This window comes from Aethalodelphis obliquidens, unplaced genomic scaffold (assembly GCF_003676395.1).
Source record: "Aethalodelphis obliquidens isolate GAN/ISIS:26980383/991018 unplaced genomic scaffold, ASM367639v1 scaffold17, whole genome shotgun sequence".
In the NCBI taxonomy this organism is placed as follows: domain Eukaryota; kingdom Metazoa; phylum Chordata; class Mammalia; order Artiodactyla; family Delphinidae; genus Aethalodelphis; species Aethalodelphis obliquidens.
This window is the reverse complement of record NW_020837961.1, coordinates 25,199,379-25,222,078: the sequence shown is the minus strand read 5'-3', so window position 1 is coordinate 25,222,078 and position 22,700 is coordinate 25,199,379. Positions and strand designations below refer to the sequence as shown.

The window sequence follows — 22,700 nt, the reverse complement described above, 5'->3', positions numbered from 1 at the left end:
ATTAAAAATTAAACTTCATTTTATTGTATTCATTTTACTACTTTACCTTTTACAGTGTATTTTACCTCATTTCACTGTTACCCATGCTCTAGATGTTATTTACATCTATTATAACTGAACAGTGGAAATGCTATATAACACTGTACTACTGTACATCTCATCCCAATTCCACTTTCATTGATGTCACATTGGCAGCTTGAACTCAGCAACACTGGAACCATTTACACCATGGATATTGGCAAATGCTACGAATCAAGGCTTGATTGATTGCTTAAGGTCTCTGCTAAAATATCACCTACTCAGGCCTTTACTCACAGCTCTGTTTTTAAAAATACACATGCATCTTCATCACAATAACTACCTCCTTTACTCTTTATCTTCATAGAATACTCATACTTCATAGAATACTCACTTTATCTATGTGGTTACTTGTTTATTTCCTTATTATTAGTCTCCCTCACTGTTAAATTAACATTTGTTAAGTAGAACACAGAATGCCAGATGACAAGGAACAAAAGACCACAAGAATAATTGAAACAAAGAAGTTCATTGCTCACAGGTCCTGTGAAGTACACAGCACATTTTGAAGGGCCACACTGGGAGGTCAGGCAGAGTGCAAGCAGAGAGAGGGGCGGGACCTGAGGCACATGCCTTTATGAGCATCCACGGGTGGAGTGCTTTGGGGTTCTGACTAAGACCAGATTGGTCAATTCAAATCAAAAGAAGCAGGGTTTCAGTAAGCTCCACATAGGTTCTTATCTAAGAGGCACACAAGGAGAAGGTCCTGGGAAGTAGAGAAGACTGTTTATCACAAGGGCTGTTGGGGAAATCATATCAAGAACTTAAAATTACTTGTGACTCTGTTATCTAGGGCATGCTTTTGCATAAAGGGAATAGTGTCTGTTTAAGGCCCCTGCAGGCTTGTTAGCCAAACAAAATGGATGCCAAGCTAGCAATACCTTGGAGTAGCAAGGCTAAACTCTCAGTACCCACTAACATAAGTTCTCTGAGGGTGTGAACATTGTTCATCTTATTCACTGTTGTAATCACAGCACCAGCATAGGAACTGGCTGGCATATAGTAGGTTCTCAATAAATATTTGTTGAATGAACAGAATAATGGATGTATGTGAGTGAATGAATGAATAAACTCAATGTTTGATACTCATAAGATTGGAGTAAAACTAGGTATGGAAGAAACACCGGAGCAAAGCCCAAAGGACCACAGCAAGACATCCTTCATATTCATTAAAATAATAACTTTTATTGAGTGCCAGCTGTGTGTCAAATCCCGTGACTACAAAAAGCTATAAAATGAAGATCCATCCCTGAGGCTTACAATGTAATTAAGGAAATAGAATATACTTACAAAGAAATTAATAATAATAGAATGTAATAATTTCATGATTAGTAAAATATCTTTAAGTGGTACAAGATGTTTCAGCTTCCTGAAAATTGGTGTGTGTAAATATATATATGAGAGATTTTTGTAATTTTCACAAATAAGTGTAATATAGGGAAAAAAAATCAAAGCAGACTTGTCAGAACCAAAACGATCTGCCAGTAATTTGTTGTGTCTTACAACACAATACTCAACAGCATTTAAAAAAAAAAAATCTAGTCTCTCAAAAATGTACCATAGCAATGTCCAGCATACAATAGTGAATTATTAGATATATGAAAAATTAGAAAACTATGGCTGAGAACCAAGAAAAACAGCAGGCAATAGACACAGACCTGAGATGATGTGGATTTTAGTATTAGCAGACAAGGGCTTTAAAGCAGATATTATAAATTTGTTCATGGGCCTAAAGGAAGAGATGATCATAATAAGTAAGCATATGAAGAATCTCAGCAAAGAAATAGAAACTATAAAAAAAAGAGCTGAATGGAAGTCTTATAACTTTAAATTATGCTGATATATATTTTTAAATTCCCGGATGGGTTTAAGAGTATATTAGAGACTGTAGAAGAAAGTTATAATGAACCTGAAGGCAAATCAAAAAGGATTATCCAACAGAACAGAGAGAAAAATAATTGAAAAAAAGTAACAAACTTAGTGACCTGAAGGACAATATAAAATGGTCTAATGCATATAGTATAACTAGAGTCCCAGATGGAGAAGAGAGAGAAGACAAAGGAAAAAAATATATATATATATGTATACATAAACATATATATATGTATATGAAAAAATAATGGCCAAAATTTTCCAGCTGTGTTGGAAAACATCAACTTACAGCTCCAACAAGCTCAGTGAACCCAAACACAATAAATACAAAGGGAACAAAACATGGGTACATCATAATCAAACTACTGACAGCCCAAGTTAAAGAGAAAATCTAATAGAGAGAAAGGTACATAATATACAACAACACAAGCCATGGCAGACTTCACATCAGAAATAATGGAAACCAGAAGACAAAGAAATGATATTTTTAAACTGCTGAAGGAAAAAACTGTCAAAGAGAACTCTCCGTCAAGTGAATATATCCCAAATGATTGGAATAAAGACATTTGAGGGGACTTCCCTGGTGGCACAGTGGATAAGACTCCGCACTCCCAATGCAGGCGGCGCAGGCTCTATCCCTGGTCAGAGAACTAGATCCCACATGCATGCCGCAGTTAAGAGTTTGTATGCCACAACTAAGACCTGGTGGAACCTAAATAAATAAATGAATATTTTTTTAAAAAAGACATTTGAAAATGAACAAAATCACAGACAATTCGAGATCAGCAGTGCTCAACTGCTAACGAAGACTATTTTGAAAATAAACTCAAACCACAGATTGGGAGAAACTATTCACAATACAAATATATGACAAAGATCTTATACATAGAGTACAGAAAGAACTCATACAACTCAATATCAAGGCAATTCCAATTTAATAAATAGGGAAAAGACTTGAACAGACACTTCACAAAAGAACATCTACAAATGAACAATAAGCACATGGAAAGGTGCTCAACATCACTAGTCACCAGGGTGATGCAAATGAAAAACACAATGAGATATTACTTCACACCCACTAAAATGGCTAAAATTAAAAAGATTGATATCCCGGGCTTCCCTGGTGGTGCAGTGGTTGAGAGTCCGCCTGCTGATGCAGGGAACACGGGTTCATGCCCCGGTCCGGGAAGATCCCACATGCCATGGAGCGGCTGGGCCCGTGAGCCATGGCTGCTGAGCCTGCGAGACCGGAGCCTGTGCTCCGCAATGGCAGAGGCCACGACAGTGAGAGGCCCGCGTACCGGAAAAAAAAAAAAAAAAAAAAAAAGATTGATATCCCTAAACATTGGGCAGGGATGTGAGCCACTGGAACTCTCATGCATTGCTGTGGGAATGTAAAATGGCAACTATTGGCAACTATTTGGAAACTATTGGGCAGTTTTTTATCAACTTAAGCTATTTGGCATTTTCTTATAAATTTAAACATATTCCTATGCTATCACCCTCCAACTCCACATTTAGGTAATTACCAAGAGAAATGAAAATGTACGTCCATACAAAGTATGTGACTATTCAGAGCAGCTTTATGCATAATAGCCAAAAATTGAAAACAACGCAAATGACCATCAACAGGAGAATGGACTAACAAATTGTGAGATATCCATGCAATGGAAAGTTACTCAACAATTAAAAAAAAAGTATTTGTGTGTACAGATATACACAAAACATGAATAAATCTCAAAAACATTAAGTTGAGCAAAAAAGCCAGACAGAAAAGGGTACATACCAAATGAATTTATTTATTTAAAATTCAATAACACGCAAAACTAACCTATGATGATAGAAAACCAGAACAGTGGTTGCTTCCGGCAGGTAAGGATTAACTGAAAGGGATCACAAGGGAACTTTTGAGGTGATAGAAACATTCTCTACCTTGATTGGCTACTGGCTATATAAGGCTATACACTTTTCAAAACTCATTGAATTGTACATTAAAAATCTGTGTTTTATGGTATGTAACATTTACTTCAAGAAACAAAAATCACTGCAGAATTTTCAAAAAACTTGGCAACCCAATTTTTAAATTTATATGGAGAAGCAAAGCATTCAAATAGTCAAGACACTGTTGAAGAAGGAGGAAGGGAATAAGTTAGGAAAACACTAAAATCAAAACATCAAAAATCCACTGTAATTTTACAATGTAGTATTTATAAATGAGTAGCTAAATTAACTGATGGAATAGAGAGGCCCAAAGCAGAGCCACACACAGATGGAAACTTGATTTATGCCAGAGATGACATCAAAAATCACTGAAACAGATTATTCAATGACTAGTACTGAAAGAATTGGCTATTCAAATGGAAATAAAATTGGATCCTTATCTTAATACAGACACACAAAAAATAAACTCCAAACTGACTGAAGATTTAAATATGAAGGGCAAAACTTCAAAACTTTTAGAAAAACATATAGGAGAATACTTTTATGACCTCATGTTAGGAAAGAACTTTTCAAACAAAATATACCAATAAACCTGACAAATTAAAATTTTAAATTTCTGTTCATCAAAAGACATCAATAGCAGAGTGGGGAAACAAAAGCCACAAAATGAATGATAAAACAAGGATAAACAGAATTTGTGAAGCACTCTTACGAAACTGTAAGAAAAAAAGATAACCATCACCCCCTAAAAAAATGGACAGAAAGCAAATAAACATTTCAGAGAAGAAAAAATTACAAAACAAATAAACAACAAAGAAAAACACAAAGGAAAGATGTCCTACGTCATTAGTAGCACTATTAGCTCTTCGTTTTTCATTTATTATAGAAGGGGGTGGGTGACGCTTTAAAAAAGTAGACATGCACCAAATTACGTGGTAACACAAAATAAACAACTGTTAAAATCAACATTCAGCCATATCTAAGACCAAACTCTTAGGTCACCACCACAGATGGAACTTCTCAGATGTCAGAATCTTGGGATTTTACCCCAAAAGTAGTTTTTACTATAATTTATCATTAAAACCACTAGTAAAATTTTTTAAATTTGACATAATATAGGAAAATCAGTTCCTCAATACTGTCAGCTGATGGATTGATCCTGAGTTCACCATATACTTCATACACTTCATCTGTTATACTAAATAGATTCACTCTTTCAACTGAGGTTGGTAGATGGACATATTTAGGAGTCCCTCATTTTTGTTTAACACTGTCTTCCTTTATTCTATATATTCTTTGTTATGTCTAGATGAAAGATGATTTATTACAGATGTTGTACATGATTTGGGCTGTTTTCCCACCTTGTCAAATTTAACAAGGCAAACTTAACATTTTACTTTTTATCCATCCTTCAAGATGTGAAGAATTTCTAAAGAGAACTTTTTCCTGAAAGACTCATGGCCTAAACGGAATTAAATAACTAAACAATACTGTACAATAAGAATAGTTTTAAAGGTAATTTTCATTAATATTTGAATACTAATACAACTTCAAAGATTCATTCTAATCTCTATGCTATGATTTCTATTATTCTTTCTTGTATTATTTAAATTTTATAAATATTCACTGGCTCTAAGAAGATATAATATTCTTCCTAAAGTTATCTAGCTAACATATTCTATCTTAATATTAATCTTTATTTTATATCTATTTCCTTATACATTTATTATTTGAAATATTCTGATTATTTTTGTATATAAAATAATTTCTACAATCGTTAATTATTGTTGCATTTTACTCTTGCAATATCATTTACGTTTATACTTCAACAGATCAATAGACTGTCAACATTTAGAATCTACAGAGATGTTTTTCATCCCAAACTACATATAGAATGTAATCTGTTTGAAAGTGAATATCCAGGTAGTAGCAGTAAATCTGAATTATATGCCTTGCTCTTGTTGTTGGCATTGTTATGCTGATTCAACATGGTTTAACTCATATGACCACATTGCTGAATGTTTAGGGATGACAGCTGAAGTAGACATTTGTCTAGTCATCCTTCCAAAAGCCTTAGCCTGAACCAAAGACAAAAATGTTGGCCAAATATTTTAGCTAACACCAAACTATGGTGCATCCCTAAAAGGAAGTATGTAACCAAACATCTGTCTCCTACAGAGAACCTTATATCCCATATCCACATAGATATATTTAGAAATTCTTTATCTCCAAACTAAATTTTCCCAGATACAAAAACACAGAGATGGGATATAAAGATGCTCAATGGATTGTGTTATGGTTGTTCTTGTTCTTGTTGATAATGGTGACTTCTTATCCATAACCCTCTGCCACTTATAAAACTTCATAGCAGCCTCTCACCACACATAGCATATCCCATGCTCAGTGTACTTCTCCCACGGTGAATAGAGTGGACAAAGTAGACTTCTTGGTGAATTCTGAATAAAAGACTAAAAACAAGATTATTTAAGGCATAAAAGGTATCGCTATAAATAGGAATCATTTGGCTAGAAGCAAAATGGTAAAAATAGAGAAGAGGAAAAGAAAAAACATGTTCACAATAGTTTAGCTCAGTTTGTGCACTATTCTAAAGGGAACAAACTTCCACTTGTATCAATGGAGACATGAGAATTAACTCAGAGAATAGATCATGCACAATAAAAAAAAAAAGAAAAAAAAAAACCACCCTAACGAATGATTTGCCTTGAACCTTCAGACCTCACCCATTTTCAAATTGCCCAACTCTAACAGAGAAGCAAGAATATGATTCTCAAACATTTTGGTCTCAGGGGGCTTCAGATTCCGAAAAATTATTGATGACCCCAAAGAGATTTCATTTATGTAGGCTATATATATTCATATTTACCATATTAGAAATTGAAAAAGAATTTTTTTTAAATAAATTTATTTATATTTCTGGCTGCGTTGGGTCTTCGTTGCTGTGCGCGGGCTTTCTCTGGTTGCAGCGAATGGGGGCTGCTCTTCGTTGCGGTGCACAGGCTTCTCATTGCAGTGGCTTCTCTTGTTGCAGAGCATGGGACCTAGGCGTGTGGGCTTCAGTAGTTGTGGCGCATGGGCTCAGTAATTGTGGTTCGTGGGCTCTAGAGCTCAGGCTCAGTAGTGGTGCACGGGCTTAGTTGCTCCGCGGCATGTGGGATCTTCCCCAGCCAGGGCTCAAACCCGTGTCCCCTGCATTGGCAGGTGGATTCTTAACCACTGCGCCACCAGGGAAGCCCTGAAATAGAAATTTTTAAAATGTTTATTTTAAACGTTTTAATAAATCCATTACACTTTAACACAAGTGGTATGCTTTTATGAAAATAACTGCATTTTCCAAAATAAAAAATTTAGTGAGAAGTGTTTTAAATTTTTGCAAGTATCTTTAATGTCTGGCTTAATAAAACACAATTGGATTCTCATATCTGCTTCTAAATTCAATCTATAAGCAATATATTGCTTTGAACTATTATAAAGAAAATCCAACCTCACACAGATGTGCAGTTGGAAAAGGGTGGAGTATTTCACATTCTTCTCAGATAATTGTGTGTATTCTTCTTTGATACTATACCAAAATTTAACAAATGGTGATTTCATAAAAGTTGGAGGATTGACACTACTCGACTTCAAGTCTTACTTTAGAGTAATCAAGACAGTATGGTATTGGCAAGATAACAGACAAATTAGATCATTAAGACAGAATAGAGCACCCAGAAATAAACCCACATAAATATAGTCAACTGATCTCTGACAAAGCAGTAAAGGCAATACAATGGAGCAAAAATCATCTTTTCAACAAAGGTGCTGAACTAACTGGGCATCCACATGCAAAAAGATTAATCTAGACCCCAATTCATACCCTTCACAAAAATTAACTCAAAATGGATTATAGACCTAAATGTAAAATGCAAAACTAACTCCTAGAACATAACATAGGAGAAAACCCAGATGACCTTGGGTATGATGATGACTTTTTAGATACAATAGCAAAGGCATGATCCATGAAAGAAAGAATTGCTAAGCAGAATTTCCTTAAAATTAAAAACTGCTGCTCTGCAAAAGACAACATCAAGAGAATGAGAAGTCACAGACTGGGAGAAAATATTTGCAAAAGACACATCTGATGAAGGAGTGTTATCCAAAATATACAGAGAGCACTTAAAACTCAACAATAAGAAAACAAACAACATGATTTTAAAATGGGCCAAAGAGATACCTCACCAAAGAAGATACACAGAAGGGAAATAAACATATGAAAAGATATTACACATCATATGTCATCAGGAAAATGCAAATTAAAAAACAAATTAGATACCACTATAACTATTTGGTCATTCTTGGCCAAAATCCAGAAAAACGATAACCCTAAATGCCAGTGGGGATGTAGAGCAACAGGAATTCTCATCTATTGTTGGTGGGAATGGAAAATGGCACAGCTACTTTGGAAGACAGTTGGCAGTTGCCTACAAAACTAAACATACTCTTATCATACCACCCAGCAGTCATACTTCTTGGTATGTGGAGTTGAAAACTTATGTCCACGCAAAAACCTGCACATAAGTGTTTATAGCAGCTTTATTCATAATTGCCAAAACTTGGAAGCAAGCAGGATTCATTCAGTAGGTAAATGGTTAAATAAACTATGGTACATCCAGACAGTGGAATACTGTTCAGCACTAAAAAAAAAAAAATGAACTATCGGGCCTCCCTGGTGGCCCAGTGGTTGAGAGTCCGCCTGCCGATGCAGGGGACGCGGGTTCACGCCCCGGTCCGGGAAGATCCCACGTGCCGCGGAGCGGCTGGGCCCGTGAGCCACGGCCGCTGAGCCTGCGCGTCCAGAGCCTGTGCTCTGCAGCGGGAGAGGCTGCAACCGTGAGAGGCCCGCGTACCGCAAAAAAAAAAAAAAAAAAAAAAAAAAAGAACTATCAAGCCATGAAAAGACATGGAGTAATAGTAAATGCATATTTCTACGGGAAAGAAGTCAATGTGAAAAGGCTATATACTGTAGGATTCCAAATATATAACATTCTGGAAAAGGAAAAACCACGGAGACAGCAAAAAGATCAGTGGTTGCCAGGGGTTAAGGGTGGGGAGAGGGATGAATAGGCGGAGCACAGAGGATTTTTAAGGCAGTGAAAATACACTGTATGATATAATAATGGTGGATCCGCTTCATTATACATTTGTCCAAGCCCACAGAATATACAACAGCAAGAGTGAACCCTGATATGAGCAACAGACTTTGGGTGATAACAATGTGTCAATGTAGATTCATCCATTGTAACAAATGTACCACTCTAGCAGGGGATGTTGATACTGGGGGTCTATGCATGTGTGGAGGCAGGGGGTATAGAAATCTCTGTACCTTTCTCTCAATTTCGTTGTCAATTTAAACTGCTCTAAATATATATATATATATATTTTTTTTTAATTTTTAAATTTAACTTAAAGAAAACAAAACAGTGGAAGGCTACACACAAATCTAACAAAAGTGGGTCTGGGTAATAGGGAAAACAGAGACATGAATGAAAGCTAGACTTGGAAACGTATACTTTAGCAGATTCTTAAATTTTGTGTCACAAAAATTATGTATTGCCAACTCATAACAAAATAAAATAACAATTATATAATATAATCTTTTTTATAATCACACAGATATAATAGAACAAAATATTAATGACACTCATCTCTTTGTGATTTTTTTGGTCATTTACTTGATTTTTCTCTTTGTTTACTTATTTGTACTTTGTGAGTTTTCTACAATAAATATGTATTATCTGTGTAATTTTAAGTAGTTTCAAAAGCTTATCATCCCACTTCCCCAAATTAATGGAGAATAATTTCAGTAGTATCTCAGTATAAGCACTTTGAGCAACCTCAGGAATGCTTATGAATACCTGGCTCCCCAAAGTAAATTTTCCCTATATATGTTCTGCTGAAGATCCTGTCGATGAAGAGTGCTCAGTACGAACTTTAAAAGAGCAAACTACTTATTATTTTCCAACTACCAAATGCATTTTAAAAAATTTTTATTTTTTCTTTATTTTCATTTTTTATTTGTTGAAGTATAGTTGATTTACAGTATCATGTTAGTTTCAGGTATACAACACAGTGATTCAGATAGATGTATATTCAGATATACATACATATCTATAATAGATATATATATTCTTCTTCAGACTCTCTTCCCTTATAGGTTATTACAAAATATTGAGTACAGTTCCCTGTGCTACACAGTAGGTCCTTGTTGGTTATCTATTTTATATATAGTAGTGTGCATATGTTAATCCCAACCTCCTAATTTATGCCTCACCCCACCTCATTTTCCCCTTTGGTAACCAACAGTTTGTTTTCTATGTCTGTGAGTCTATTTCTATTTTGGAAATAATTTAATTTGTATCTTTGTTTTTTTAATATATTCCACATATAAGTGATCATTGTTTGAAATTTTACACCAATCTACTTTCTTTCCCAGAAACCAATTTCACTACTTAATATTTAGTTAATGGGTGAAAGTTGCCTTATCTGTCCATTCACATTTATTTTTGTGTTGAAAGATAAAACAGAACTATGTCATCTTCACAGACTCCCCTAGAACATGTTCTATCGACAGCCTCATCTTTACTGCTTAAACTCGTTCGGATTCTCTTCCACTACTTGTCCATTCATAAAGATGAAAAGCGTAAAGCTATTTTAGTAGAAATATTGATTTGAAATTTAAAACTGTTGAGAATAAATTGCTTGTTTAAGAAAAGCTGGAGGGGGAACAGCAAACTAGGGTGTTCTGTGTAAATAAGCACTGTTAGGCCGTGCCATTCTTATAATTTCTGTGAACAGATAATGTGCGATCAAGTGTAATTCTCTGAACCTCGGCTGCCAAGAATAAGGAAAGCTGCGGCACAGTATTGTCATAGTCAATGTCTAGCACCAACTTAACTTTGTGGCACATACTTAATACTAGCATGTTCATTGTTCTCCCTCCTTGTCCACTAGATACACTGGCAAATAAACATTTTGCCATAGGAAGGTCACAAAATGCTTTCAGAAAATGTCTGCAACATACTCTAAAGGAAACAAAGGGAGCCTTTCATCAGGTCCAATAAGCAATGATCCAATATCCTTCAACAAACACTGCTCCAGCTCCCAAAAATCTGGTCTGTCAGTGTGCAGGAAGGATTCTCCCATCAAGTGTTAAAGGAGCCCTTATTAAGGAATGACCTCAGTTCTTCTTAGTGCGTCCTTCAGTGAAGAGATAAACACTTGTCTCCAAAGGACTTCCTAGAACTCTGCACAGTGTGGGTAAGAGAAGGCTGAAAAAGTACAGCCTCCTTTAAAAGAAAAACAAGTCATGCTGTGCAGCATTTTAAGCGTAAGAGTGGTAATTCATATGCTGGTGAATGCCATTAATCTGGACGTTTTCAGCAACTACTAAATACATTCATTTCTTTGTTAGATATTCCACACAAGTGAATGTTACTAATTACAGAAGACATTATCTCAAAGCAGTTTTTTTCCATTCTAAACATGTGCAAAGAGTCTATCACACCACATTATCATTTTTTAAATAAAGAGTATTATAAACATAATTTCACTCTTTAAATCTATGGAGACTCATGTAAAGTCCTATGAAGCAAGGATTGAGGGGTGTAAGGCTGTCTGTTCCTATACACTACATGCCACTGATGGCTGCGCTGTGTTTTCATAGTTTTTCTGTCAACTGTTTGCATTCCTCTCTTTTCCCTGCTATTTGTTATTAATTCAACTTATTAACAGCATGTGCTGCCTCTTTTTCAGACACTGGGTGAGACCTGAATGGTAGCGCTCAACTTCTCTTACAGATCCCAGTGTGCTCTGGGCAGGTCTTTGGTGTTCAGAAGCTTTTGTCAATTACTTCCAGGCTTAAGACAAAATATGTTATATGTTAAATCTGACTTCTGGAAAAGTGGTGGATTAATTTAATATAGTTCCAGAATTTTATTAACTGTTTCAACATTCTAACCTGCATATTGTCACAAAAGACAACACTATAGTTAAGTCAAAATTCTATGGCTTGGGGACTTCCCTTGTGGTCCAGTGGCTGGGACTCCGTGCTCCCAATGCAGGGGGCTTGGGTTCAATCCCTGGTCAGGGAACTAGATCCCACATGCCACAACTAAGAGTTTGCATGCTGCAACTAAAGATCCTGTATGCCGCAACTAAAGATCCTGTATGCTGCAACTAAGACCTCCCAAGTAAATAAATAAACATTTTTTTAAAAAAAATTCTATGGCATGAAAAAAACAAAACAAACAAAACCAAAATGAAACAAAATTCTATGGCATAATCTTCTCAAGGTTGTCACTGTTTTCAAAATGATGAACTCAGGTTCCCAAAGCGCATACCTCAGAACACAGGGTATTCACAGGTGATATAGTGAGAAGTACTACTTAGAACCAGCTCTGGGGCCTCTACCCTAGGCACTCCCCATCACCCTCAGTGCTCTGGGCTTCCTCAGGACCAGGAGGGTAGACTTTGGATGAAGAGACTGTGGTGTCCACAAACATGCAAGCAAAACTTCTCCTGGGGTGGGAAGAGAAGTGGGAAAGAGACTCAGAAAGCAGAGAACCAGGGCACAAAATGCCAAGGAATCCAAAAATTATAAATGAAAGTCTGCATTCCAGGTCATTTTGTAGGTATGTCAGTCAAGGTAAGAACATGGAACACATTTTAACAATTTGTTAGCTTAATGTATAGCTCTTAAATATATTGGCATACGATATATAGGTGCTCATTTGTACTTATGTTTCAGCAAGGCAAATAATTGATACACTGTAATTTCTACAAATTCTGTGAAAGCAGAGAAACTTCTTACCTTGTTCACTGCTATAGCTCCAGGACCAAACACATAACTGATGATGAAAAAGGTACCCGAGGGTTTAAAAAAAAAAAAAAGTTTGAGAAATTCTACCTTTTGCAGTCTCCTTTGGAGGATTAACTGTGCAAATTAGCATTTTAAAGGCTTTGAGAAGCTACAGTCTTAAGCAAGCCCTGCCCACCTCCCCACCCCCCAACCCTCTACCCCTCCACCCCACACACACACACACCTCCCCACCCCCCGGAGACCTTCTCACATCTACTTTATGGTAGAAGTCTTTTAGGAATTGATCAAATTGATGACATATATCTACCAGCCCACTTTGGGAGCAAGTCAAGACACCTAGAATGGACATAATTTACCCTCAAATATGGTCCCAGATACAATCCAAACATTACAAAAAGCTAAGAAATATACTGGATACTCTTGAAGGAAATAAATATAAGATTTTCTTTTTCATGAACAAATCAAGAATTTAATGATAGCAAAAAAAATAATCTTTTCAAAAAAAAAAAAAAAAAAAATAATCTTTTCCTGAAATTTTTCTACCTGAGAATAGACAGTTTAGAGAGGGATGCAGAGAGAAAAAGTAACAAACCTATCATATTAAATTCAAGGTGAGAATAAACATCCTATACATTTTAATACTCATTCAACACCTCATTTATTAAGTTAAAGTGTAATTTATCTGTTGTCACTAATCTGGATTCAAATGCTGACCAATTCAGCACTTTTAGTTTAAGCATGAAGATCTATTGCAATTAATACCGATGCTGATTATGATTAACACTTGGCATCAGAGCAAGGCAGAGTGGGAAATTTACATTATAGACTTTTAGTTTAACCTGGAACTACAGAAAAAAGTGGGGATGTATATTAGGACTATTTCAGAGACAAGTCAATATATCCTATTCAAACTAACTTAACTACATAAAAGGAGTTACTGCCTGATGTAACTGGGAAGCATATGGAGGCCATTGACCTTGGAAATAACTGAATTAAGGAATTCAACTCACTCCTCTCTCCTCTGTTCTTCTGCTTCTTTGCCCCTTTCCCTCTCCCCTCTCCTCATGTCTCTTACTCTTTCACACAGCTCCAAGTTATAGCATCACAGCTCAGAAACCCCAAAGGACAGAGCACTTCAACTTTCAGTATATAAAAACTCAGGGAAAGAAGTCTCATTGGCCAGGCTTGGGTCACATGTCCCATTAGATCAACTGCTAAGACGTAGACAGGTATGCCACTGCTTGACATCAATGACATCATGGGGTGAGATAAATCAACACATGGCAGGTAGTCTTACCAGAAGAGGGGAAAGGAATACAGAACTTCAGTTGTCCCAGGCAGAGTGTAATTCACAACACTCTTCAAGTGTCTATGAAGGAGGATGAGAAAGATCATTAAGAATTAACTTCTAGGGCTTCCCTGGTGGCGCAGTGGTTGAGAGTCCGCCTGCCGATGCAGGGGACACGGGTTCGTGCCCCAGTCTGGGAGGATCCCAAATGCCGTGGAGCGGCTGGGCCTGTGGGCCATGGTTGCTGAGCCTACACGTCCAGAGCCTGTGCTCCGCAACAGGAGAAGCCGCAACAGTGAGAGGCCCGCGTACCGCAAAAAAAAAAAAAAAGAAGAAGAATTAACTTCTAAAAAATAAAATTAGATTTAAAAAAATAGGATAAAGATGTGATACATATATATACAATGGAATATTACTCAGCCATAAAAAGGAACAAAACTGGGTCATTTGTAGAGACGTGGATGGACCTAGAGACTGCCATACAGAGTGAAGTAAGTCAGAAAGAGAAAAACAAATATCGTATATTAACGCATATATGTGGAATCTAGAAAAATGGTACAGATGAACTTATTTGCAAAGCAGAAATAGAGACACAGATGTAGAGAACAAATGTATGGATACCAAGCAGGGAAGGGGTGGGTGGGATGAACTGGGAGATTGGGATTGACATATATACACTACTATATGTAAAATAGACAACTAATGAGAACCGGCTATATACCACAGGGAACTCTACTCAATGTTCTGTGGTGATCTAAATGGGAAGGAAATCCAAAAAAAGGGATATATGTATACGTATAGATGATTCACTTGCTAAACAGTAGAAAGTAACACAACATTATAAAGCAACTATACTCCAATTAAAAATGAAATTTAAAAAAGAAAGGAATTATCTTCTAGTCAAGAGGTCAACAAGGCAAGTCAGGGCAATAGGGAAGAGACAGCTTCAGAGACAGAGGCACACACAACAGCTACCCCTTCCTAGTTATGCTACAGAGACAGAATAGACTAGTTTCTTTTCATGGTCTCTTGGAGTTCAGCCTCACAGAAAAATGAAAAACTGCTTTGAAAATAATTGTAATGAAGGTGCAAGTACAGAGATTGACATTGGTAATTATTTATTTTGCTTTTACGTTATCCTAATTTCTTATGAGGTCATTATGTGATGAAAAGGCACATAATAAAAGCACCTTCTACCCGAATTCCAGCACAAGCTATTGCTAATTCGCTATGTGACCTTGGATAAGTCGCTTCACCTCTTTGTTCCTATAATATAAGAAGTTTGGACTAAATCATCTCTCAAACTTCTTTTGACTATAACATGTTATTATTATGTGGAAGTCTTTTTACAAAGCTTTAGCTACTGTGCTTCAAAAATATAGGGCACAGGGGCTTCCCTGGTGGCGCAGTGGTTGAAAGTCCGCCTGCCGGTGCAGTGGACACGGGTTCGTGCCCCGGTCTGGGAAGATCCCACATGCCGTGGAGCGGCTGGGCCCATGAGCCACGGCTGCTGAGCCTGCGCGTCCAGAGCCTGTGCTCCGCAGAGGGAGAGGCCACAACAGTGAGAGGCCCGCGTACCGAGGAAAAAAAAAAAATATATATATATATATATAGGGCACAATAAATCCAAACTCTTTTGTTAGTGCTTGCTGGTTCTCTTTCCCTTGAGTCCTTCTCACAGGATGAATTTGAAACTTTTCAGTTTACCAATGTGCTTCTTATATATACTAAGACTTTAAGCTCAGTTCTAAAATCAAAATGCTAGTATTAAAAACAAAAAGAGTCACTTTCATTTAACATTTTCACAGAAAATTTTTAGCTATTAAAATTTAGCTATATAATTAAAATTTAAATAACCATTGTAATGTAAAATAGATTTCAGATAAAATCTATCCTAAGGAAAAGACGGAAGAGAGGTTTAAGGGAGAGATTGAATAAGAGGAATAGGATGTATGGGGAGGGAGAGGAAGCAAGTAAGAAGTGAAGGAAGGAGAGAAATAAATTGTTTAGCTTTAGGTAATGTGGGAACAGCCTTTGGAAACCAAAAGCTCAGTTAAAACTGTCATTTGAATTTGAAAAATACAATCAAGGAAGGCAACTTTTATCATCCTTTATATCACACATAATGTCTACTAAATCTCCCAGACAATAAACACAGATCAAATTATTATATACAGTCTTCACCTTCCTCCCCAACCTCCCAATACAATACAAAAGTCACAGGCAGCTGACTTAGCTGCCAGCCACCTACACTGTGGGCTGGGCTGCATGCATTAAGGAGTCTGAGATGCAAATGACCAATTCTGCTCTGTAGATCATGCTTGACATTGCACTAAGCAGTAGGGTTCTTCCTGCTTTTCCTTCAAGGGATAAAATTTTGCTTTCACACTGGGTGAACCAACTTCAGAGTGCCCTTTCTCAGGACTTCCTATTATGTGAGCACAATAAACATTTCTTATTATTAAAACTGTCAAAGTTGACTTCAGAGACAGTGGTCACTTGAGTATATGACCACTCAAAACTGTAACCTATAAGAATTGGGGGATTTAAAAGGAGTTTTGTATGGATAACATGCCCAAACTAAGGACCCTACAAGGGCTGTAGTCCACGGGTGTAAATAAACTGAATGTCTGGAAATACCCAGGTTAGCTGCATACAAATATGCAAAAAAAATTGAACATATAGAACATGTTCAAATGTCGTATTACTTTGATAAGCACCACCTCTGCTTTCCATGCCCAGAAGGGTGGCTACAATGGACTGGAGCAGAGCTCCCAGCACCTTGAGGAACCTCAGATCTCTCATCTCTATACAAATTCTTGCAGGTTCCTAGGTCTGCTGAGTATCTTTTTAAAGCCTTGCTCTACCTCTGTACTCTCATACTTACAGCTCAGTAAACAGTGTTATCGCTTACTTCAATAAATGGGCTTATTGAGCATTTGAAGGATAACTGAAGGTTTGAGTCTCTACCCATCCCGGCAACAGCAAAGGGGGAGTTAATTAAAAGCTTAACTAATTTTCCTCACCCACATGGCCTTTTCTTGTGGCCTGGCTCCCAGCCAAGTCCTGAAGGGAAGCCAAAGCTGCCAAAGCCAGCTCCCCAGCTGCTGGGAAATGTGAGGCTCAGATTATTACATAGTGGCCAGATTACTATATGTTAAAAGCAAATAAAAAATAGATTTTTAATAGATAACTGACGCTTACTGACATGTTATCATTTTCTTAAGTTTATTAGCAGTATGAGGTTCTCATCACGCAAAACCACCACTCTTCACATCCACAATCGTTAAAGCATGCAGTGGCTGTTTCTCGCCCCAAAACATTTTCCCCAGATTTTGAACTGACATGTTTTGCAAATAATAAAGGTGAAACCATCTTTGAAGCAGTAGCACAGAAAATACAATCATACAGCTCCACAAAGAGAGTAAAAGAGAAACTTTGCCCAGTTGGCGACGTATTAAATTTCTCAAAACTGTGTTGATTCTAAAAATAAAACCATTTTAACATTTTTGGAAAATAAAGAAAGGAAAATCTTTTCTAGTTCTAATATTCTGCTTTCTAGAAACCAAAAGAAATGATCGATTCTCATTAAAGGGATAGGGGATGGAGTATTGTTTTCGCTGAGCCAAGAATGTTTACAGTAAATGTGGATAAACCTAAAATTCTTGAGCAAATATATGTATCAAAAAGCATGTTAAGGACTTCCCTGGTGGCGCAGTGGTTAAGAATCCACCTACCAATGCAGGGGACACAGGTTCGAGCCCTGGTCTGGGAAGATCCCACATGCCGTGGAGCAACTAAGCCCATGCACCACAACTACTGAGCCTGCGCTCTAGAGCCCACGAGCCACAACTACTGAGCCCCTGCGCCACAACTACTGAAGGCCGCACGCCTAGAGCCCATGCTCCACGACAAGAGAAGCCACCGTAGTGAGAAGCCCGCGCACTGCAACCAAGAGTAGCCCCCGCTCGCTGCAACTAGAGAAAGCACGCGCAGCAAAGAAGACCCAACACAGCCAAAATTAAATTAATTAGTTAATTATTTTTTTAAAAACAGTATGTTAGTTGAAATGGCAAAGGCATACAAAGTTCAATGGCAAAACAGAATCTTTCCTTGAACCTCCATGACAGCGATCTCATTTCTCCACTTGACCTTCACAAATAATTATAGTTTCACATAAGCCAAAATAGGCTCCAAAGAAAGGAAATTCTTCACCCTACCTGTGTCACTTCAGGGTGTGTGCTGCAGGGGTGAAGGGAAGAGTGGGTTGGTATAAACCGCTATCTGATAAAATGTAAATTGCTGCTCCAGCTTCCCTCCTGCCACAGCACGTGGGACTTGACTCCACGGCTCTCACCATTTGCTCATCATCTTCTTCAGGTGTCTCTCTCCCTACAGATCCATGAACTTTTCAAAGATAAAATATGTCTTTTATCCCCAGCATCTTTCAAAATACCTGAAACTCAAAGTTTGTTAAAGTAATGATTTCAATGTTCAATTTACTCATTAATATAGTAATTCCAGGAATCTTGGTTTAAAAAATCAATAAAGGGGAAAACAAGGTCTCATATCTCACTCAAACCATAAATATAATAGCAGAATTCCCTAAATGACAAGTACTTCCATAATACACCTATAACTACAGGTTCATATATAAAGCCCAAGAAGTGTAAAGGAAACTAGAGAAAAATACTCTGTTCATTTCCTTTCTATGCATCTGTTAATGGAATCATATTTTGAACTACCTTCATTCTCTACACATTGAACTCCTGCCTATCTGGAACATCAGATACGAGTGTCTCATTCCCTGGTTATCGACCTCCTAGATACCAGACATTTGGCTTGTTTCTGGTACCTGGTTCTACACTATAACCATTTAGGATAGCATAGAATGTGAATTATTTCATCTTCAATTTTCTCAAGAAACATAAGATGAATTTCCACCTAAAATACTAGTTTTAAAAAAATACATTTTATGTGATTAATACAAAAACCTGATTATTGAAACTAGAAATGACTTTCTCAGCATATCAAATTATCTCTTTTATCCTTTTCAAGATTATCCTTGAGACAATAGATAAGCATCTTCAAATACTGTATACATCAATAGTATTAACAAATAATTCCCTGAGGTAGTATATAACGATTACTATTTTCTTCATTTTGTAGATAAAGCAATTGAGAGAAACAAGATTATTTTCCCAACTTCTCAAAAATATAGAAAATGTAACAGTAACATACCAAACCCTCTGGTTATCACGGATCCTATTCACCTCCCTCCAAAAAGGATTTGAAGTTATACACCATCAATGGAAAGAAAGAGAACTAATGTTTTCTGAGTACCTAAAATGTGCTGAACGCTGTGCTAATAACCCAGATAATAATTAAAACAATGAAGAAAATAGTGTTGGTCTCATTTTACACATGAGAAGACTAAGACACAGAGGGGTGTTTCTTCCAGGATCACATGGCTAGGAAGTATTACCATCCAAATTTGTTCAGAATTTGAACCCAGGTCTTTCCAACACCAAGGCTGATACCATTTCCTCTATAGTATTCTAACATAGGTATAATTAAACCAGAAGCACATAATCCCAAATGAATAAATAAATAAATAAATAAATAAAAGACAAACCGTGAAAAAAGCAAGCTATAAAGGGCTGGAGAAAGAGAAGATAAATACATATTCCCAAAATACACATATTGAAAACAACCTATTGCATTTTAACCCAAATCTTAGGTCTGCATTGTCATCCAAGGCAAAGAGGGAAATCAGAGGGGTAGCAGCTCTTATTTACGTAATAAAAAGAAGACTGTCAGTCTATCAAGAAGGAGAAACAGCTTACAAGTTCTAAGAGGGATTTCTTATGTATGTCACAAACTGGACCTCATACAGTAGAATTCATTTTCTCCGTAGCAGTTATCCAAAGATCCGGAGGTGTCATTCACATAGCTGTTTCTTCACAGATCCACTTCCGTAACCAGGTACAGGCAAACCAAAAATAAGGTGCTGATATAGCACAATTGAAGAAAAACAACAATGTCCCCATACAAAGCTCTAACTTCCGCAGATCATTCGATCTGAGTCTTTCTTTCTCATCCCACACTTATTAGCAAAACACCTTTCTGATAACAAGTAAGAATGGGCCTGCTGCCTCTGCCAGAACTACTGGTCATTCTTTAAGTCATTTAGCCCGTCAATCAATCAGTCAGTCAACAAATACTTATTGAGTGCCCATCATGTGCCAAGTACTGTGCTCGGTACAAGTGAGCTCGACAGATCTTGTCCACTTTGAGGAAGTTGACTCTTTCGTGGAGGAAACAGTTTACCTAGTCACTCAAATACTTATATTCAAACTCCAGTACTTGTTACGAAGACATTACAAAGTGCCAGGAGAATAAAGCAGAAACTTACACACCATTGTAAAGCAATTATACTCCAATAAGATGTTAAATAAATAAATAAAATGAAAAATAAATAAATAAAGTGCTATGAGAGCCAGTAATAGGGACATGATCTAGCTTAGAGCAGAGGCAGGGAACAGGTTTAAGAAATGCATCCCTCCCTGAGTTGAGTTCCGCGCTCCATGAAGGCATTTTACCTCACCCAGCTACCCGAGCTGCTTAAACTTTATTACCAGAAGCTCTTTCCCTAAGCCCAGTACTATCACTGGCTCAACTATGGCAGGGTGGTAAAGAATTACTTTCAACATCATGAGTTTTCATTCACATCGAAAGGTGATATTTACATTCATTACCAATCCTTCAACAACCAGAGTGATCTGGAAAAGGAGATGCAGAAAATGAATCCATACAAGATTGATATAGGCTTAGTATAGTCCCACAGACCAAATCAACACAATACAGTGCATCTGGGAGCTTTCCGGGCTCAGGAAAAAGAACTGGTGTTTGACATTGACATGACAGACTATGACGATGTGAGGAGACATTGTAGTTGTGCAGACATGTGTTCTAAGTGCTGGACCCTCAGGACGATGGCCATATACATCATCAACCGAGCACTGAAGGAGGACTTTGGATTTAAACATCATCTCTGGGTATATTCTGGAAGGAGAGATGTTCATTTTTGGGTCTGTGATGAATCAGTTAGAAAACTGTCCTCTGCAGTACGTTCTGGGATATTTGAATATTTGAATCTTGTAAAGGGTGGTCAGGACGTTAAAAAGAAAGTTCATCTAAGTAATAAAAATTCACCCTTTTGTCATAAAATCTATAAACATAATGAAAAATACTTTGAAGAATATGCTTTGGTTGATTAAGATATTCTTGAGAATAAAGAAAGCTGGGATAAGATTTTAACCCTTGTTCCTGAAACAATGCATGATGAACTTCAACAAGGCTTCCAAAAGCATCACAATTCACTTCAGCATTGGGGGCATTTGAAGAAAGCAGCCAGCAGGTATCAGAATAACAGCAAAAATGACCCTGGCTTGAGTGGGAGCTCATGCTCCAGTACTGTTTTCCACAACTGGATATCAATGTTAGCAAAGGAATCAATCCTTTATTGAAGAGCCCTTTTAGTGTTCATCCTAAAACAGGTTGCATTTCTGTGTCTATTGATTTACAGAAAGTGGATCAGTTTGATCCATTTACTGTCCCAATTGTAAGTTCCATTTGCCATGAATTGGATGCTAATTCCACTAATGAAGAAGAAAAAGAGAATGGGGCTGAAACTGATATCAAACATAGAACCAGAGATTATAAGAAGACCAGTCTAGCTCCTTTTGTAGAAGTTTTTGAGCAGTTTCTTGAAAACCCGGATAAATCTCGAAAAGGAGAACTTCTCAAGAAGAGTGATTTATAAAAAGACTTCTGAAAATAACTACTCCCTTTATACCAATGTGGATATCTTCTACCTTTAACCAAGAATCAAATACTTCAAGAGCCATTTAACAAATATAGCAGAACTAAAAGAAAAGAAAAGAAAAGAAAAATGCATCCCTGAAAAATGACATATGAGCTGAGATCTGACTTGTTTGCTGATTAGTCATCATGTGTACAGTGTTACCTTAGAGACCAAGAATTAAGTATACGAAGAAGCCTAACATTCACAACTCTGAAGAAGTTTAAATTCAATTACACAGAACAGACACGTACACATGAGAAGTTTAATACAAGAAAGCATTAGAAAGGCATCAAATATGTGGCACAAATAAGTGATAAAAGGCAAAGGGACCGATGAATCATTAGGGGCTGGTGTAACCCAGAAAGAGTTCTCAGAGAAGGCAGGACAGGATGTAGACCCTACAACAATGGTTGTCAAATGTTTTTGACTAAAACACACAATAAGAAATACATTTTACTGAGTCACTTTGCTGTTCAGTAGAAATTAACACTGTAAACCAACTATACTTCAATCAAAGTTTTTAAAAATAAAAAAATTGAAAAATACACATTTTACACTATGGCACAATATAAACATTCAGATATAAATAAAAGTAAAACAAGTTTCATGAAACAAAGCTTGATCTCACAAAATGAGATCCAATTGATTGTTTCTATGCTATTTCATTCTCTTAAATTTTTCTTTATGCTGGTCAAATTCCACTAAATTAAGTTCATTACCCACTAATGAGTCACAACCTAACACTGGAAATTTCTATAACAGAAAATATTTCTGCACAC

General features: G+C 36.8%; 1 pseudogene; it reads left to right on the top strand.

The window, feature by feature from the left end:
• Positions 1 to 20,641: 20,641 nt before the first annotated feature.
• Positions 20,642 to 22,062, top strand: LOC113626132 (DNA primase small subunit pseudogene; annotated as a pseudogene).
• The last annotated feature ends 638 nt before the right edge of the window (positions 22,063 to 22,700 follow it).